Raw genomic sequence first — 16,715 nt, forward strand, 5'->3', positions numbered from 1 at the left:
GAAATTAATGGGAAAGTTCTGAGTTGGTAACACAGTCTCCTGAGAAAAGGAGGGAGTAGTACCACATGTGAGGAATAAACTCATATTCTTCAGATTGCCAACTGATATGCTAATTATGGTGTTCATGTGGAAAGTTTTAGCTTTAGTAATGTAAAATTGATTTAATCAAAGCAAAAAACTTCTTTTTTTTTTTTTTTTTTTTTTTTTTAAACCTGTCTTGTTGGTTAGTGTAAAGCTTGCCCCATGCGGAAAAGGACCTAGCATCGCTGGTTGACTGGTTCAATTCCTGCTATGGGAGTGACCTCCTTTGGCATATGTACGCACATTCAAAAACTGCCACAAACCTTGTAGATGGAATCAGTTTAGGTTGGAACTGCTCTATGCAGCAAAAATGTCAACCACCAGAGTTTTGGGTTATTTATTTGCACCACATACCATTTGAGGTCAACGCTCAAACCATTCTTATTTCTCACTTGTAACTCCTAGGTTTTAAGGGACTCAGCAACCCTTTTTTCCCTGTCTGTTATTAGAGCTCTCCTCTTTGCTGCAATCGGTTATGTTTTGGTACTGAATGGGAAAAATCGGTGGCTCTCTAGCAAAGATGGAGACAGAATTGATTGAAAAAACAAGGGGCCAGTGCCTCTTCTGAGCATCAAAAGTTCAACCTTTAGCTTATGAGACGGATTTGCTTCCTACTGTGTTAACGAGGCAAGTTGCGCAAATTGAACTGCAGAAGTTTCTTGTGTCAAGTAGTAAACTTCTTTTTTTTACATTGTCACTGATACCGCTATGCATCATTTCCCATATGGTCTAGCGGTTAGGATTCCTGGTTCTCACCCAGGCGGCCCGGGTTCGACTCCCGGTATGGGAAAGTACCCTTTTCTGTACTAACTACTGATGCGTTATTTTCAGTCAAACGTATCTCAGGTACAATTTGGACTTAACCGTCAAAAATGCTGAGCACCAGCTTTTTGTCCATTCATTGCGACTTTTGGCGCAAGACTGAGTTTGGTTTCATAGCTCAAATCATTCCCAACTACCTCTTTTTACACCAAAGGTGTTAAGAGACTCAACAACCCATTTGTACTGTCTGTCATTTGGGCTCACAATTCCTTAATTATCAGAATCGTTTTAGAACTGAAAGGGAAAGTTCTAAATTGGGGACAATATCTCTTAAGAAAAGAAGAATATGCTGCCCCGTGTGAGGATCGAACTCACGACCTTCAGATTATGAGACTGACGCGCTACCTACTGCGCTAACGAGGCAAGACACACAAGCTAATCTGCAGACACTTCTTGTGCAAGGCACGAAACTTATTTTTTTCATATTGTCAACGAGCTTGAAGGTATCTATTCCCATATGGTCTAGCGGTTAGGATTCCTGGTTTTCACCCAGGCGGCCCGGGTTCGACTCCCGGTATGGGAATTCACTTTTTTCTGTACTACTGCCAACATTCAAAGACTGAAATGTGTTTTGCAAATAAAAGTACTTCAGATAGAATTTGCACTTTGCAGTCAAAAATGCTGAACACCAGGGTATTTTTCATTCATTCTGACCTTTTGCACAAGATTTAATTTTGTTTCATAGCTTAACTCATTCTCAACTACACCTTTTTACTCCAAAGTGTTAGGGGCCCAACAATCCATGTGTTCTGTCTGTCATTAGGGCTCCTACTTCATTTCCAATCGGAAACATTTCAGAAATTAATGGGAAAGTTCTGAGTTGGTAACACAGTCTCCTGAGAAAAGGAGGGAGTAGTACCACATGTGAGGAATAAACTCATATTCTTCAGATTGCCAACTGATATGCTAATTATGGTGTTCATGTGGAAAGTTTTAGCTTTAGTAATGTAAAATTGATTTAATCAAAGCAAAAAACTTCTTTTTTTTTTTTTTTTTTTAAACCTGTCTTGTTGGTTAGTGTAAAGCTTGCCCCATGCGGAAAAGGACCTAGCATCGCTGGTTGACTGGTTCAATTCCTGCTATGGGAGTGACCTCCTTTGGCATATGTACGCACATTCAAAAACTGCCACAAACCTTGTAGATGGAATCAGTTTAGGTTGGAACTGCTCTATGCAGCAAAAATGTCAACCACCAGAGTTTTGGGTTATTTATTTGCACCACATACCATTTGAGGTCAACGCTCAAACCATTCTTATTTCTCACTTGTAACTCCTAGGTTTTAAGGGACTCAGCAACCCTTTTTTCCCTGTCTGTTATTAGAGCTCTCCTCTTTGCTGCAATCGGTTATGTTTTGGTACTGAATGGGAAAAATCGGTGGCTCTCTAGCAAAGATGGAGACAGAATTGATTGAAAAAACAAGGGGCCAGTGCCTCTTCTGAGCATCAAAAGTTCAACCTTTAGCTTATGAGACGGATTTGCTTCCTACTGTGTTAACGAGGCAAGTTGCGCAAATTGAACTGCAGAAGTTTCTTGTGTCAAGTAGTAAACTTCTTTTTTTTACATTGTCACTGATACCGCTATGCATCATTTCCCATATGGTCTAGCGGTTAGGATTCCTGGTTCTCACCCAGGCGGCCCGGGTTCGACTCCCGGTATGGGAAAGTACCCTTTTCTGTACTAACTACTGATGCGTTATTTTCAGTCAAACGTATCTCAGGTACAATTTGGACTTAACCGTCAAAAATGCTGAGCACCAGCTTTTTGTCCATTCATTGCGACTTTTGGCGCAAGACTGAGTTTGGTTTCATAGCTCAAATCATTCCCAACTACCTCTTTTTACACCAAAGGTGTTAAGAGACTCAACAACCCATTTGTACTGTCTGTCATTTGGGCTCACAATTCCTTAATTATCAGAATCGTTTTAGAACTGAAAGGGAAAGTTCTAAATTGGGGACAATATCTCTTAAGAAAAGAAGAATATGCTGCCCCGTGTGAGGATCGAACTCACGACCTTCAGATTATGAGACTGACGCGCTACCTACTGCGCTAACGAGGCAAGACACACAAGCTAATCTGCAGACACTTCTTGTGCAAGGCACGAAACTTATTTTTTTCATATTGTCAACGAGCTTGAAGGTATCTATTCCCATATGGTCTAGCGGTTAGGATTCCTGGTTTTCACCCAGGCGGCCCGGGTTCGACTCCCGGTATGGGAATTCACTTTTTTCTGTACTACTGCCAACATTCAAAGACTGAAATGTGTTTTGCAAATAAAAGTACTTCAGATAGAATTTGCACTTTGCAGTCAAAAATGCTGAACACCAGGGTATTTTTCATTCATTCTGACCTTTTGCACAAGATTTAATTTTGTTTCATAGCTTAACTCATTCTCAACTACACCTTTTTACTCCAAAGTGTTAGGGGCCCAACAATCCATGTGTTCTGTCTGTCATTAGGGCTCCTACTTCATTTCCAATCGGAAACATTTCAGAAATTAATGGGAAAGTTCTGAGTTGGTAACACAGTCTCCTGAGAAAAGGAGGGAGTAGTACCACATGTGAGGAATAAACTCATATTCTTCAGATTGCCAACTGATATGCTAATTATGGTGTTCATGTGGAAAGTTTTAGCTTTAGTAATGTAAAATTGATTTAATCAAAGCAAAAAACTTCTTTTTTTTTTTTTTTTTTTTTTTTTTTTTTAAACCTGTCTTGTTGGTTAGTGTAAAGCTTGCCCCATGCGGAAAAGGACCTAGCATCGCTGGTTGACTGGTTCAATTCCTGCTATGGGAGTGACCTCCTTTGGCATATGTACGCACATTCAAAAACTGCCACAAACCTTGTAGATGGAATCAGTTTAGGTTGGAACTGCTCTATGCAGCAAAAATGTCAACCACCAGAGTTTTGGGTTATTTATTTGCACCACATACCATTTGAGGTCAACGCTCAAACCATTCTTATTTCTCACTTGTAACTCCTAGGTTTTAAGGGACTCAGCAACCCTTTTTTCCCTGTCTGTTATTAGAGCTCTCCTCTTTGCTGCAATCGGTTATGTTTTGGTACTGAATGGGAAAAATCGGTGGCTCTCTAGCAAAGATGGAGACAGAATTGATTGAAAAAACAAGGGGCCAGTGCCTCTTCTGAGCATCAAAAGTTCAACCTTTAGCTTATGAGACGGATTTGCTTCCTACTGTGTTAACGAGGCAAGTTGCGCAAATTGAACTGCAGAAGTTTCTTGTGTCAAGTAGTAAACTTCTTTTTTTTACATTGTCACTGATACCGCTATGCATCATTTCCCATATGGTCTAGCGGTTAGGATTCCTGGTTCTCACCCAGGCGGCCCGGGTTCGCCTCCCGGTATGGGAAAGTACCCTTTTCTGTACTAACTACTGATGCGTTATTTTCAGTCAAACGTATCTCAGGTACAATTTGGACTTAACCGTCAAAAATGCTGAGCACCAGCTTTTTGTCCATTCATTGCGACTTTTGGCGCAAGACTGAGTTTGGTTTCATAGCTCAAATCATTCCCAACTACCTCTTTTTACACCAAAGGTGTTAAGAGACTCAACAACCCATTTGTACTGTCTGTCATTTGGGCTCACAATTCCTTAATTATCAGAATCGTTTTAGAACTGAAAGGGAAAGTTCTAAATTGGGGACAATATCTCTTAAGAAAAGAGGAATATGCTGCCCCGTGTGAGGATCGAACTCACGACCTTCAGATTATGAGACTGACGCGCTACCTACTGCGCTAACGAGGCAAGACACACAAGCTAATCTGCAGACACTTCTTGTGCAAGGCACGAAACTTATTTTTTTCATATTGTCAACGAGCTTGAAGGTATCTATTCCCATATGGTCTAGCGGTTAGGATTCCTGGTTTTCACCCAGGCGGCCCGGGTTCGACTCCCGGTATGGGAATTCACTTTTTTCTGTACTACTGCCAACATTCAAAGACTGAAATGTGTTTTGCAAATAAAAGTACTTCAGATAGAATTTGCACTTTGCAGTCAAAAATGCTGAACACCAGGGTATTTTTCATTCATTCTGACCTTTTGCACAAGATTTAATTTTGTTTCATAGCTTAACTCATTCTCAACTACACCTTTTTACTCCAAAGTGTTAGGGGCCCAACAATCCATGTGTTCTGTCTGTCATTAGGGCTCCTACTTCATTTCCAATCGGAAACATTTCAGAAATTAATGGGAAAGTTCTGAGCTTGAAGGTATCTATTCCCATATGGTCTAGCGGTTAGGATTCCTGGTTTTCACCCAGGCGGCCCGGGTTCGACTCCCGGTATGGGAATTCACTTTTTTCTGTACTACTGCCAACATTCAAAGACTGAAATGTGTTTTGCAAATAAAAGTACTTCAGATAGAATTTGCACTTTGCAGTCAAAAATGCTGAACACCAGGGTATTTTTCATTCATTCTGACCTTTTGCACAAGATTTAATTTTGTTTCATAGCTTAACTCATTCTCAACTACACCTTTTTACTCCAAAGTGTTAGGGGCCCAACAATCCATGTGTTCTGTCTGTCATTAGGGCTCCTACTTCATTTCCAATCGGAAACATTTCAGAAATTAATGGGAAAGTTCTGAGTTGGTAACACAGTCTCCTGAGAAAAGGAGGGAGTAGTACCACATGTGAGGAATAAACTCATATTCTTCAGATTGCCAACTGATATGCTAATTATGGTGTTCATGTGGAAAGTTTTAGCTTTAGTAATGTAAAATTTATTTAACCCTCCGTCACATACAACTGATCTGACAGGCGCTTCTCTTTTACTTTCATTTCTCCTTCCTCACCAGATTGTGAGGAAACCCCCTCCCTTCAGGTAGTCTCCTGTCTCTTGAAGGTCTGTGAAACCTGATATCACAGTTGGATTTCAGAGCTTCAGGGGAGAGGATATAGCTGCACAGATCTCTCAGGCTCATTGTATGTGAATACGTCACATTCAGTAAGGTTGGTATTTTATGTTTTTATTCATCACAATAGTTTATTTAGCTTGTTTTATGAATGTATAGCACAAAATGTGAGGATATTTCATAGAAATAAGGGAGATTTTATAAAAGAAAGTGTGCTGCTCAGGCATATACAGTAGTTCCCTAACATATTCCTTCTCTTGCTTCAGATTATCTGCTGAAATGGAGAGGAAAATGTACAATTTATCCAAACAACTTGATGTTGAGGAAGTAACAAACATGCTGTTAGATGATAGAGACCTCACACTGAATGAGGATTTAGGAGATGAAAGTGAGATTGATTCTCATGATGAGGTGGAAGAATGTGTCCTGGATTCTGAAACAGAGCAAGATGGTGACAATTTATCTTGAAAACAAGCTTGAACCACTCCGTAGACGATTGTATCTGAAAAAATTGGCCCATGAACTAGTACTTGGAGAGCTACGCAGGAGAAGCGTGAAAACAATCGGTATCCCCTCTCGCCTTCAAGTTCAGTCCAAAAGGTTCCGCCCAGAAGATGATGGTGAAAAGTCACCATCTGCACCACCTCACAAAAGAAGGAGATGCACCACCTGCCAAACGGAAAGCGGAACCAGAAGGCTTTCAAATTATGAATGTCTCAAATGTCATAAAGTAATTTGCCTGACACATGCAAAAATGGTGTGTAATTCTTGCTATTTGCTCTGCAAGTGTGACTTTTCTGGGGAAACCTCAGCATCTACTTCTGATTGAATATGTTTTTAATAGTACTTAAGGTACCTTAAAATTAAGTTTGTGTTCAAAAATTTTCTTTGTACATTTTTTTGAGAGAGTCGAACTGGGGACTATTTGGCGGGAGTTTTGAAAAGTTTGTATTTCATAGTTATTAGTTTTATGTTAAGTAAATGTTTTTTTTTTTGCAACTGATTATGTGTAGTCTCTTTTATTACATCCCTATGAAGGTCACTGATCACTTTTAGAGCACTGATATTGCAAACATTAGATATTATAGGTATTTTTCCAGCAGGCGCCTGACAGGCACATTGTATGTGAACTCGTTAGTCCGAATATTGTATGTGACGGAGGGTTAATCAAAGCAAAAAACTTCTTTTTTTTTTTTTTTTTTTTTTTTTAAACCTGTCTTGTTGGTTAGTGTAAAGCTTGCCCCATGCGGAAAAGGACCTAGCATCGCTGGTTGACTGGTTCAATTCCTGCTATGGGAGTGACCTCCTTTGGCATATGTACGCACATTCAAAAACTGCCACGAACCTTGTAGATGGAATCAGTTTAGGTTGGAACTGCTCTATGCAGCAAAAATGTCAACCACCAGAGTTTTGGGTTATTTATTTGCACCACATACCATTTGAGGTCAACGCTCAAACCATTCTTATTTCTCACTTTTAACTCCTAGGTTTTAAGGGACTCAGCAACCCTTTTTTTCCCTGTCTGTTATTAGAGCTCTCCTCTTTGCTGCAATCGGTTATGTTTTGGTACTGAATGGGAAAAATCGGTGGCTCTCTAGCAAAGATGGAGACAGAATTGATTGAAAAAACAAGGGGCCAGTGCCTCTTCTGAGCATCAAAAGTTCAACCTTTAGCTTATGAGACGGATTTGCTTCCTACTGTGTTAACGAGGCAAGTTGCGCAAATTGAACTGCAGAAGTTTCTTGTGTCAAGTAGTAAACTTCTTTTTTTTACATTGTCACTGATACCGCTATGCATCATTTCCCATATGGTCTAGCGGTTAGGATTCCTGGTTCTCACCCAGGCGGCCCGTGTTTGACTCCCGGTATGGGAAAGTACCCTTTTCTGTACTAACTACTGATGCGTTATTTTCAGTCAAACGTATCTCAAGTACAATTTGGACTTAACCGTCAAAAATGCTGAGCACCAGCTTTTTGTCCATTCATTGCGACTTTTGGCGCAAGACTGAGTTTGGTTTCATAGCTCAAATCATTCCCAACTACCTCTTTTTACACCAAAGGTGTTAAGAGACTCAACAACCCATTTGTACTGTCTGTCATTTGGGCTCACAATTCCTTAATTATCAGAATCGTTTTAGAACTGAAAGGGAAAGTTCTAAATTGGGGACAATATCTCTTAAGAAAAGAGGAATATGCTGCCCCGTGTGAGGATCGAACTCACGACCTTCAGATTATGAGACTGACGCGCTACCTACTGCGCTAACGAGGCAAGACACACAAGCTAATCTGCAGACACTTCTTGTGCAAGGCACGAAACTTATTTTTTTCATATTGTCAATGAGCTTGAAGGTATCTATTCCCATATGGTCTAGCGGTTAGGATTCCTGGTTTTCACCCAGGCGGCCCGGGTTTGACTCCCGGTATGGGAATTCACTTTTTTTCTGTACTACTGCCAACATTCAAAGACTGAAATGTGTTTTGCAAATAAAAGTACTTCAGACAGAATTTGCACTTTGCAGTCAAAAATGCTGAACACCAGGGTATTTTTCATTCATTCTGACCTTTTGCACAAGATTTAATTTTGTTTCATAGCTTAACTCATTCTCAACTACACCTTTTTACTCCAAAGTGTTAGGGGCCCAACAATCCATGTGTTCTGTCTGTCATTAGGGCTCCTACTTCCTTTCCAATCGGAAACATTTCAGAAATTAATGGGAAAGTTCTGAGTTGGTAACACAGTCTCCTGAGAAAAGGAGGGAGTAGTACCACGTGTGAGGAATAAACTCATATTCTTCAGATTGCCAACTGATATGCTAATTATGGTGTTCATGTGGCAAGTTTTAGCTTTAGTAATGTAAAATTTATTTAATCAAAGCAAAAAACTTTTTTTTTTTTTTTTTTTTTTTTTAAAACCTGTCTTGTTGGTTAGTGTAAAGCTTGCCCCATGCGGAAAAGGACCTAGCATCGCTGGTTGACTGGTTCAATTCCTGCTATGGGAGTGACCTCCTTTGGCATATGTACGCACATTCAAAAACTGCCACGAACCTTGTAGATGGAATCAGTTTAGGTTGGAACTGCTCTATGCAGCAAAAATGTCAACCACCAGAGTTTGGGGTTATTTATTTGCACCACATACCATTTGAGGTCAACGCTCAAACCATTCTTATTTCTCACTTTTAACTCCTAGGTTTTAAGGGACTCAGCAACCCTTTTTTTCCCTGTCTGTTATTAGAGCTCTCCTCTTTGCTGCAATCGGTTATGTTTTGGTACTGAATGGGAAAAATCGGTGGCTCTCTAGCAAAGATGGAGACAGAATTGATTGAAAAAACAAGGGGCCAGTGCCTCTTCTGAGCATCAAAAGTTCAACCTTTAGCTTATGAGACGGATTTGCTTCCTACTGTGTTAACGAGGCAAGTTGCGCAAATTGAACTGCAGAAGTTTCTTGTGTCAAGTAGTAAACTTCTTTTTTTTACATTGTCACTGATACCGCTATGCATCATTTCCCATATGGTCTAGCGGTTAGGATTCCTGGTTCTCACCCAGGCGGCCCGTGTTTGACTCCCGGTATGGGAAAGTACCCTTTTCTGTACTAACTACTGATGCGTTATTTTCAGTCAAACGTATCTCAAGTACAATTTGGACTTAACCGTCAAAAATGCTGAGCACCAGCTTTTTGTCCATTCATTGCGACTTTTGGCGCAAGACTGAGTTTGGTTTCATAGCTCAAATCATTCCCAACTACCTCTTTTTACACCAAAGGTGTTAAGAGACTCAAAAACCCATTTGTACTGTCTGTCATTTGGGCTCACAATTCCTTAATTATCAGAATCGTTTTAGAACTGAAAGGGAAAGTTCTAAATTGGGGACAATATCTCTTAAGAAAAGAGGAATATGCTGCCCCGTGTGAGGATCGAACTCACGACCTTCAGATTATGAGACTGACGCGCTACCTACTGCGCTAACGAGGCAAGACACACAAGCTAATCTGCAGACACTTCTTGTGCAAGGCACGAAACTTATTTTTTTCATATTGTCAATGAGCTTGAAGGTATCTATTCCCATATGGTCTAGCGGTTAGGATTCCTGGTTTTCACCCAGGCGGCCCGGGTTTGACTCCCGGTATGGGAATTCACTTTTTTTCTGTACTACTGCCAACATTCAAAGACTGAAATGTGTTTTGCAAATAAAAGTACTTCAGACAGAATTTGCACTTTGCAGTCAAAAATGCTGAACACCAGGGTATTTTTCATTCATTCTGACCTTTTGCACAAGATTTAATTTTGTTTCATAGCTTAACTCATTCTCAACTACACCTTTTTACTCCAAAGTGTTAGGGGCCCAACAATCCATGTGTTCTGTCTGTCATTAGGGCTCCTACTTCCTTTCCAATCGGAAACATTTCAGAAATTAATGGGAAAGTTCTGAGTTGGTAACACAGTCTCCTGAGAAAAGGAGGGAGTAGTACCACGTGTGAGGAATAAACTCATATTCTTCAGATTGCCAACTGATATGCTAATTATGGTGTTCATGTGGCAAGTTTTAGCTTTAGTAATGTAAAATTTATTTAATCAAAGCAAAAAACTTTTTTTTTTTTTTAAAAACCTGTCTTGTTGGTTAGTGTAAAGCTTGCCCCATGCGGAAAAGGACCTAGCATCGCTGGTTGACTGGTTCAATTCCTGCTATGGGAGTGACCTCCTTTGGCATATGTACGCACATTCAAAAACTGCCACGAACCTTGTAGATGGAATCAGTTTAGGTTGGAACTGCTCTATGCAGCAAAAATGTCAACCACCAGAGTTTGGGGTTATTTATTTGCACCACATACCATTTGAGGTCAACGCTCAAACCATTCTTATTTCTCACTTTTAACTCCTAGGTTTTAAGGGACTCAGCAACCCTTTTTTTCCCTGTCTGTTATTAGAGCTCTCCTCTTTGCTGCAATCGGTTATGTTTTGGTACTGAATGGGAAAAATCGGTGGCTCTCTAGCAAAGATGGAGACAGAATTGATTGAAAAAACAAGGGGCCAGTGCCTCTTCTGAGCATCAAAAGTTCAACCTTTAGCTTATGAGACGGATTTGCTTCCTACTGTGTTAACGAGGCAAGTTGCGCAAATTGAACTGCAGAAGTTTCTTGTGTCATGTAGTAAACTTCTTTTTTTTACATTGTCACTGATACCGCTATGCGTCATTTCCCATATGGTCTAGCGGTTAGGATTCCTGGTTCTCACCCAGGCGGCCCGGGTTTGATTCCCGGTATGGGAAAGTACCCTTTTCTGTACTAACTACTGATGCGTTATTTTCAGTCAAACGTATCTCAAGTACAATTTGGACTTAACCGTCAAAAATGCTGAGCACCAGCTTTTTGTCCATTCATTGCGACTTTTGGCGCAAGACTGAGTTTGGTTTCATAGCTCAAATCATTCCCAACTACCTCTTTTTACACCAAAGGTGTTAAGAGACTCAACAACCCATTTGTACTGTCTGTCATTTGGGCTCACAATTCCTTAATTATCAGAATCGTTTTAGAACTGAAAGGGAAAGTTCTAAATTGGGGACAATATCTCTTAAGAAAAGAGGAATATGCTGCCCCGTGTGAGGATCGAACTCACGACCTTCAGATTATGAGACTGACGCGCTACCTACTGCGCTAACGAGGCAAGACACACAAGCTAATCTGCAGACACTTCTTGTGCAAGGCACGAAACTTATTTTTTTCATATTGTCAATGAGCTTGAAGGTATCTATTCCCATATGGTCTAGCGGTTAGGATTCCTGGTTTTCACCCAGGCGGCCCGTGTTCGACTCCCGGTATGGGAATTCACTTTTTTTCTGTACTACTGCCAACATTCAAAGACTGAAATGTGTTTTGCAAATAAAAGTACTTCAGATAGAATTTGCACTTTGCAGTCAAAAATGCTGAACACCAGGGTATTTTTCATTCATTCTGACCTTTTGCACAAGATTTAATTTTGTTTCATAGCTTAACTCATTCTCAACTACAACTTTTTACTCCAAAGTGTTAGGGGCCCAACAATCCATGTGTTCTGTCTGTCATTAGGGCTCCTACTTCCTTTCCAATCGGAAACATTTCAGAAATTAATGGGAAAGTTCTGAGTTGGTAACACAGTCTCCTGAGAAAAGGAGGGAGTAGTACCACGTGTGAGGAATAAACTCATATTCTTCAGATTGCCAACTGATATGCTAATTATGGTGTTCATGTGGCAAGTTTTAGCTTTAGTAATGTAAAATTTATTTAATCAAAGCAAAAAACTTCTTTTTTTTTTTAAAACCTGTCTTGTTGGTTAGTGTAAAGCTTGCCCCATGCGGAAAAGGACCTAGCATCGCTGGTTGACTGGTTCAATTCCTGCTATGGGAGTGACCTCCTTTGGCATATGTACGCACATTCAAAAACTGCCACGAACCTTGTAGATGGAATCAGTTTAGGTTGGAACTGCTCTATGCAGCAAAAATGTCAACCACCAGAGTTTTGGGTTATTTATTTGCACCACATACCATTTGAGGTCAACGCTCAAACCATTCTTATTTCTCACTTTTAACTCCTAGGTTTTAAGGGACTCAGCAACCCTTTTTTTCCCTGTCTGTTATTAGAGCTCTCCTCTTTGCTGCAATCGGTTATGTTTTGGTACTGAATGGGAAAAATCGGTGGCTCTCTAGCAAGGATGGAGACAGAATTGATTGAAAAAACAAGGGGCCAGTGCCTCTTCTGAGCATCAAAAGTTCAACCTTTAGCTTATGAGACGGATTTGCTTCCTACTGTGTTAACGAGGCAAGTTGCGCAAATTGAACTGCAGAAGTTTCTTGTGTCAAGTAGTAAACTTCTTTTTTTTACATTGTCACTGATACCGCTATGCATCATTTCCCATATGGTCTAGCGGTTAGGATTCCTGGTTCTCACCCAGGCGGCCCGGGTTCGACTCCCGGTATGGGAAAGTACCCTTTTCTGTACTAACTACTGATGCGTTATTTTCAGTCAAATGTATCTCAGGTACAATTTGGACTTAACCGTCAAAAATGCTGAGCGCCAGCTTTTTGTCCATTCAGTGCGACTTTTGGCGCAAGACTGAGTTTGGTTTCATAGCTCAAATCATTCCCAACTACCTCTTTTTACACCAAAGGTGTTAAGAGACTCAACAACCCATTTCTACTGTCTGTCATTTGGGCTCACAATTCCTTAATTATCAGAATCGTTTTAGAACTGAAAGGGAAAGTTCTAAATTGGGGACAATATCTCTTAAGAAAAGAGGAATATGCTGCCCCGTGTGAGGATCGAACTCACGACCTTCAGATTATGAGACTGACACGCTACCTACTGCGCTAACGAGTCAAGACACACAAGCTAATCTGCAGACACTTCTTGTGCAAGGCACGAAACTTATTTTTTTCATATTGTCAATGAGCTTGAAGGTATCTATTCCCATATGGTCTAGCGGTTAGGATTCCTGGTTTTCACCCAGGCGGCCCGTGTTCGACTCCCGGTATGGGAATTCACTTTTTTTCTGTACTACTGCCAACATTCAAAGACTGAAATGTGTTTTGCAAATAAAAGTACTTCAGATAGAATTTGCACTTTGCAGTCAAAAATGCTGAACACCAGGGTATTTTTCATTCATTCTGACCTTTTGCACAAGATTTAATTTTGTTTCATAGCTTAACTCATTCTCAACTACACCTTTTTACTCCAAAGTGTTAGGGGCCCAACAATCCATGTGCTCTGTCTGTCATTAGGGCTCCTACTTCCTTTCCAATCGGAAACATTTCAGAAATTAATGGGAAAGTTCTGAGTTGGTAACACAGTCTCCTGAGAAAAGGAGGGAGTAGTACCACGTGTGAGGAATAAACTCATATTCTTCAGATTGCCAACTGATATGCTAATTATGGTGTTCATGTGGCAAGTTTTAGCTTTAGTAATGTAAAATTTATTTAATCAAAGCAAAAAACTTCTTTTTTTTTTTTTTAAACCTGTCTTGTTGGTTAGTGTAAAGCTTGCCCCATGCGGAAAAGGACCTAGCATCGCTGGTTGACTGGTTCAATTCCTGCTATGGGAGTGACCTCCTTTGGCATATGTACGCACATTCAAAAACTGCCACGAACCTTGTAGATGGAATCAGTTTAGGTTGGAACTGCTCTATGCAGCAAAAATGTCAACCACCAGAGTTTTGGGTTATTTATTTGCACCACATACCATTTGAGGTCAACGCTCAAACCATTCTTATTTCTCACTTTTAACTCCTAGGTTTTAAGGGACTCAGCAACCCTTTTTTTCCCTGTCTGTTATTAGAGCTCTCCTCTTTGCTGCAATCGGTTATGTTTTGGTACTGAATGGGAAAAATCGGTGGCTCTCTAGCAAAGATGGAGACAGAATTGATTGAAAAAACAAGGGGCCACTGCCTCTTCTGAGCATCAAAAGTTCAACCTTTAGCTTATGAGACGGATTTGCTTCCTACTGTGTTAACGAGGCAAGTTGCGCAAATTGAACTGCAGAAGTTTCTTGTGTCAAGTAGTAAACTTCTTTTTTTACATTGTCACTGATACCGCGATGCATCATTTCCCATATGGTCTAGCGGTTAGGATTCCTGGTTCTCACCCAGGCGGCCCGGGTTCGACTCCCGGTATGGGAAAGTACCCTTTTCTGTACTAACTACTGATGCGTTATTTTCAGTCAAACGTATCTCAGGTACAATTTGGACTTAACCGTCAAAAATGCTGAGCACCAGCTTTTTGTCCATTCATTGCGACTTTTGGCGCAAGACTGAGTTTGGTTTCATAGCTCAAATCATTCCCAACTACCTCTTTTTACACCAAAGGTGTTAAGAGACTCAACAACCCATTTCTACTGTCTGTCATTTGGGCTCACAATTCCTTAATTATCAGAATCGTTTTAGAACTGAAAGGGAAAGTTCTAAATTGGGGACAATATCTCTTAAGAAAAGAGGAATATGCTGCCCCGTGTGAGGATCGAACTCACGAACTTCAGATTATGAGACTGACGCGCTACCTACTGCGCTAACGAGGCAAGACACACAAGCTAATCTGCAGACACTTCTTGTGCAAGGCACAAAACTTATTTTTTTCATATTGTCAATGAGCTTGAAGGTATCTATTCCCATATGGTCTAGCGGTTAGGATTCCTGGTTTTCACCCAGGCGGCCCGGGATCGACTCCCGGTATGGGAATTCACTTTTTTTCTGTACTACTGCCAACATTCAAAGACTGAAATGTGTTTTGCAAATAAAAGTACTTCAGATAGAATTTGCACTTTGCAGTCAAAAATGCTGAACACCAGGGTATTTTTCATTCATTCTGACCTTTTGCACAAGATTTAATTTTGTTTCATAGCTTAACTCATTCTCAACTACACCTTTTTACTCCAAAGTGTTAGGGGCCCAACAATCCATGTGTTCTGTCTGTCATTAGGGCTCCTACTTTCTTTCCAATCGGAAACATTTCAGAAATTAATGGGAAAGTTCTGAGTTGGTAACACAGTCTCCTGAGAAAAGGAGGGAGTAGTACCACGTGTGAGGAATAAACTCATATTCTTCAGATTGCCAACTGATATGCTAATTATGGTGTTCATGTGGCAAGTTTTAGCTTTAGTAATGTAAAATTTATTTAATCAAAGCAAAAAACTTCTTTTTTTTTTTTTTTAAACCTGTCTTGTTGGTTAGTGTAAAGCTTGCCCCATGCGGAAAAGGACCTAGCATCGCTGGTTGACTGGTTCAATTCCTGCTATGGGAGTGACCTCCTTTGGCATATGTACGCACATTCAAAAACTGCCACGAACCTTGTAGATGGAATCAGTTTAGGTTGGAACTGCTCTATGCAGCAAAAATGTCAACCACCAGAGTTTTGGGTTATTTATTTGCACCACATACCATTTGAGGTCAACGCTCAAACCATTCTTATTTCTCACTTTTAACTCCTAGGTTTTAAGGGACTCAGCAACCCTTTTTTTCCCTGTCTGTTATTAGAGCTCTCCTCTTTGCTGCAATCGGTTATGTTTTGGTACTGAATGGGAAAAATCGGTGGCTCTCTAGCAAAGATGGAGACAGAATTGATTGAAAAAACAAGGGGCCACTGCCTCTTCTGAGCATCAAAAGTTCAACCTTTAGCTTATGAGACGGATTTGCTTCCTACTGTGTTAACGAGGCAAGTTGCGCAAATTGAACTGCAGAAGTTTCTTGTGTCAAGTAGTAAACTTCTTTTTTTTACATTGTCACTGATACCGCTATGCAGCATTTCCCATATGGTCTAGCGGTTAGGATTCCTGGTTCTCACCCAGGCGGCCCGGGTTCGACTCCCGGTATGGGAAAGTACCCTTTTCTGTACTAACTACTGATGCGTTATTTTCAGTCAAACGTATCTCAGGTACAATTTGGACTTAACCGTCAAAAATGCTGAGCACCAGCTTTTTGTCCATTCATTGCGACTTTTGGCGCAAGACTGAGTTTGGTTTCATAGCTCAAATCATTCCCAACTACCTCTTTTTACACCAAAGGTGTTAAGAGACTCAACAACCCATTTGTACTGTCTGTCATTTGGGCTCACAATTCCTTAATTATCAGAATCGTTTTAGAACTGAAAGGGAAAGTTCTAAATTGGGGACAATATCTCTTAAGAAAAGAGGAATATGCTGCCCCGTGTGAGGATCGAACTCACGACCTTCAGTTTCTGAGACTGACGCGCTACCTACTGCGCTAACGAGGCAAGACACACAAGCTAATCTGCAGACACTTCTTGTGCAAGGCACGAAACTTATTTTTTTCATATTGTCAATGAGCTTGAAGGTATCTATTCCCATATGGTCTAGCGGTTAGGATTCCTGGTTTTCACCCAGGCGGCCCGGGTTCGACTCCCGGTATGGGAATTCACTTTTTTTCTGTACTACTGCCAACATTCAAAGACTGAAATGTGTTTTGCAAATAAAA

At 40.5% G+C, this 16,715-nt stretch overlaps 17 non-coding genes across 17 annotated transcripts; 10 read left to right on the top strand and 7 right to left on the bottom strand.

Annotated features, from left to right (window-relative positions):
- Positions 1-799: 799 nt before the first annotated feature.
- Positions 800-871, top strand: TRNAE-CUC (transfer RNA glutamic acid (anticodon CUC)). The gene has a single exon. It is a non-coding gene; the product is annotated as a tRNA-Glu (tRNA).
- A 322-nt stretch (positions 872-1,193) lies between these two features.
- Positions 1,194-1,266, bottom strand: TRNAM-CAU (transfer RNA methionine (anticodon CAU)). The gene has a single exon. It is a non-coding gene; the product is annotated as a tRNA-Met (tRNA).
- Positions 1,267-1,354: 88 nt separating this feature from the next.
- On the top strand, positions 1,355-1,426 carry TRNAE-UUC (transfer RNA glutamic acid (anticodon UUC)). Its single transcript has one exon. It is a non-coding gene; the product is annotated as a tRNA-Glu (tRNA).
- A 1,066-nt stretch (positions 1,427-2,492) lies between these two features.
- Positions 2,493-2,564, top strand: TRNAE-CUC (transfer RNA glutamic acid (anticodon CUC)). The gene has a single exon. It is a non-coding gene; the product is annotated as a tRNA-Glu (tRNA).
- A 322-nt stretch (positions 2,565-2,886) lies between these two features.
- On the bottom strand, positions 2,887-2,959 carry TRNAM-CAU (transfer RNA methionine (anticodon CAU)). The gene has a single exon. It is a non-coding gene; the product is annotated as a tRNA-Met (tRNA).
- Positions 2,960-3,047: 88 nt separating this feature from the next.
- On the top strand, positions 3,048-3,119 carry TRNAE-UUC (transfer RNA glutamic acid (anticodon UUC)). The gene has a single exon. It is a non-coding gene; the product is annotated as a tRNA-Glu (tRNA).
- Positions 3,120-4,590: 1,471 nt separating this feature from the next.
- Positions 4,591-4,663, bottom strand: TRNAM-CAU (transfer RNA methionine (anticodon CAU)). Its single transcript has one exon. It is a non-coding gene; the product is annotated as a tRNA-Met (tRNA).
- Positions 4,664-4,751: 88 nt separating this feature from the next.
- TRNAE-UUC (transfer RNA glutamic acid (anticodon UUC)) lies at positions 4,752-4,823 on the top strand. The gene has a single exon. It is a non-coding gene; the product is annotated as a tRNA-Glu (tRNA).
- Positions 4,824-5,135: 312 nt separating this feature from the next.
- On the top strand, positions 5,136-5,207 carry TRNAE-UUC (transfer RNA glutamic acid (anticodon UUC)). Its single transcript has one exon. It is a non-coding gene; the product is annotated as a tRNA-Glu (tRNA).
- Positions 5,208-7,965: 2,758 nt separating this feature from the next.
- TRNAM-CAU (transfer RNA methionine (anticodon CAU)) lies at positions 7,966-8,038 on the bottom strand. Its single transcript has one exon. It is a non-coding gene; the product is annotated as a tRNA-Met (tRNA).
- Positions 8,039-9,664: 1,626 nt separating this feature from the next.
- TRNAM-CAU (transfer RNA methionine (anticodon CAU)) lies at positions 9,665-9,737 on the bottom strand. The gene has a single exon. It is a non-coding gene; the product is annotated as a tRNA-Met (tRNA).
- Positions 9,738-11,353: 1,616 nt separating this feature from the next.
- On the bottom strand, positions 11,354-11,426 carry TRNAM-CAU (transfer RNA methionine (anticodon CAU)). The gene has a single exon. It is a non-coding gene; the product is annotated as a tRNA-Met (tRNA).
- Positions 11,427-12,647: 1,221 nt separating this feature from the next.
- Positions 12,648-12,719, top strand: TRNAE-CUC (transfer RNA glutamic acid (anticodon CUC)). The gene has a single exon. It is a non-coding gene; the product is annotated as a tRNA-Glu (tRNA).
- Positions 12,720-14,336: 1,617 nt separating this feature from the next.
- On the top strand, positions 14,337-14,408 carry TRNAE-CUC (transfer RNA glutamic acid (anticodon CUC)). The gene has a single exon. It is a non-coding gene; the product is annotated as a tRNA-Glu (tRNA).
- Positions 14,409-16,027: 1,619 nt separating this feature from the next.
- On the top strand, positions 16,028-16,099 carry TRNAE-CUC (transfer RNA glutamic acid (anticodon CUC)). The gene has a single exon. It is a non-coding gene; the product is annotated as a tRNA-Glu (tRNA).
- A 322-nt stretch (positions 16,100-16,421) lies between these two features.
- On the bottom strand, positions 16,422-16,494 carry TRNAL-CAG (transfer RNA leucine (anticodon CAG)). The gene has a single exon. It is a non-coding gene; the product is annotated as a tRNA-Leu (tRNA).
- Positions 16,495-16,582: 88 nt separating this feature from the next.
- TRNAE-UUC (transfer RNA glutamic acid (anticodon UUC)) lies at positions 16,583-16,654 on the top strand. The gene has a single exon. It is a non-coding gene; the product is annotated as a tRNA-Glu (tRNA).
- Positions 16,655-16,715: the final 61 nt, after the last annotated feature.

The sequence above is a fragment of the Ranitomeya imitator genome, chromosome 4, assembly GCF_032444005.1.
Source record: "Ranitomeya imitator isolate aRanImi1 chromosome 4, aRanImi1.pri, whole genome shotgun sequence".
In the NCBI taxonomy this organism is placed as follows: domain Eukaryota; kingdom Metazoa; phylum Chordata; class Amphibia; order Anura; family Dendrobatidae; genus Ranitomeya; species Ranitomeya imitator.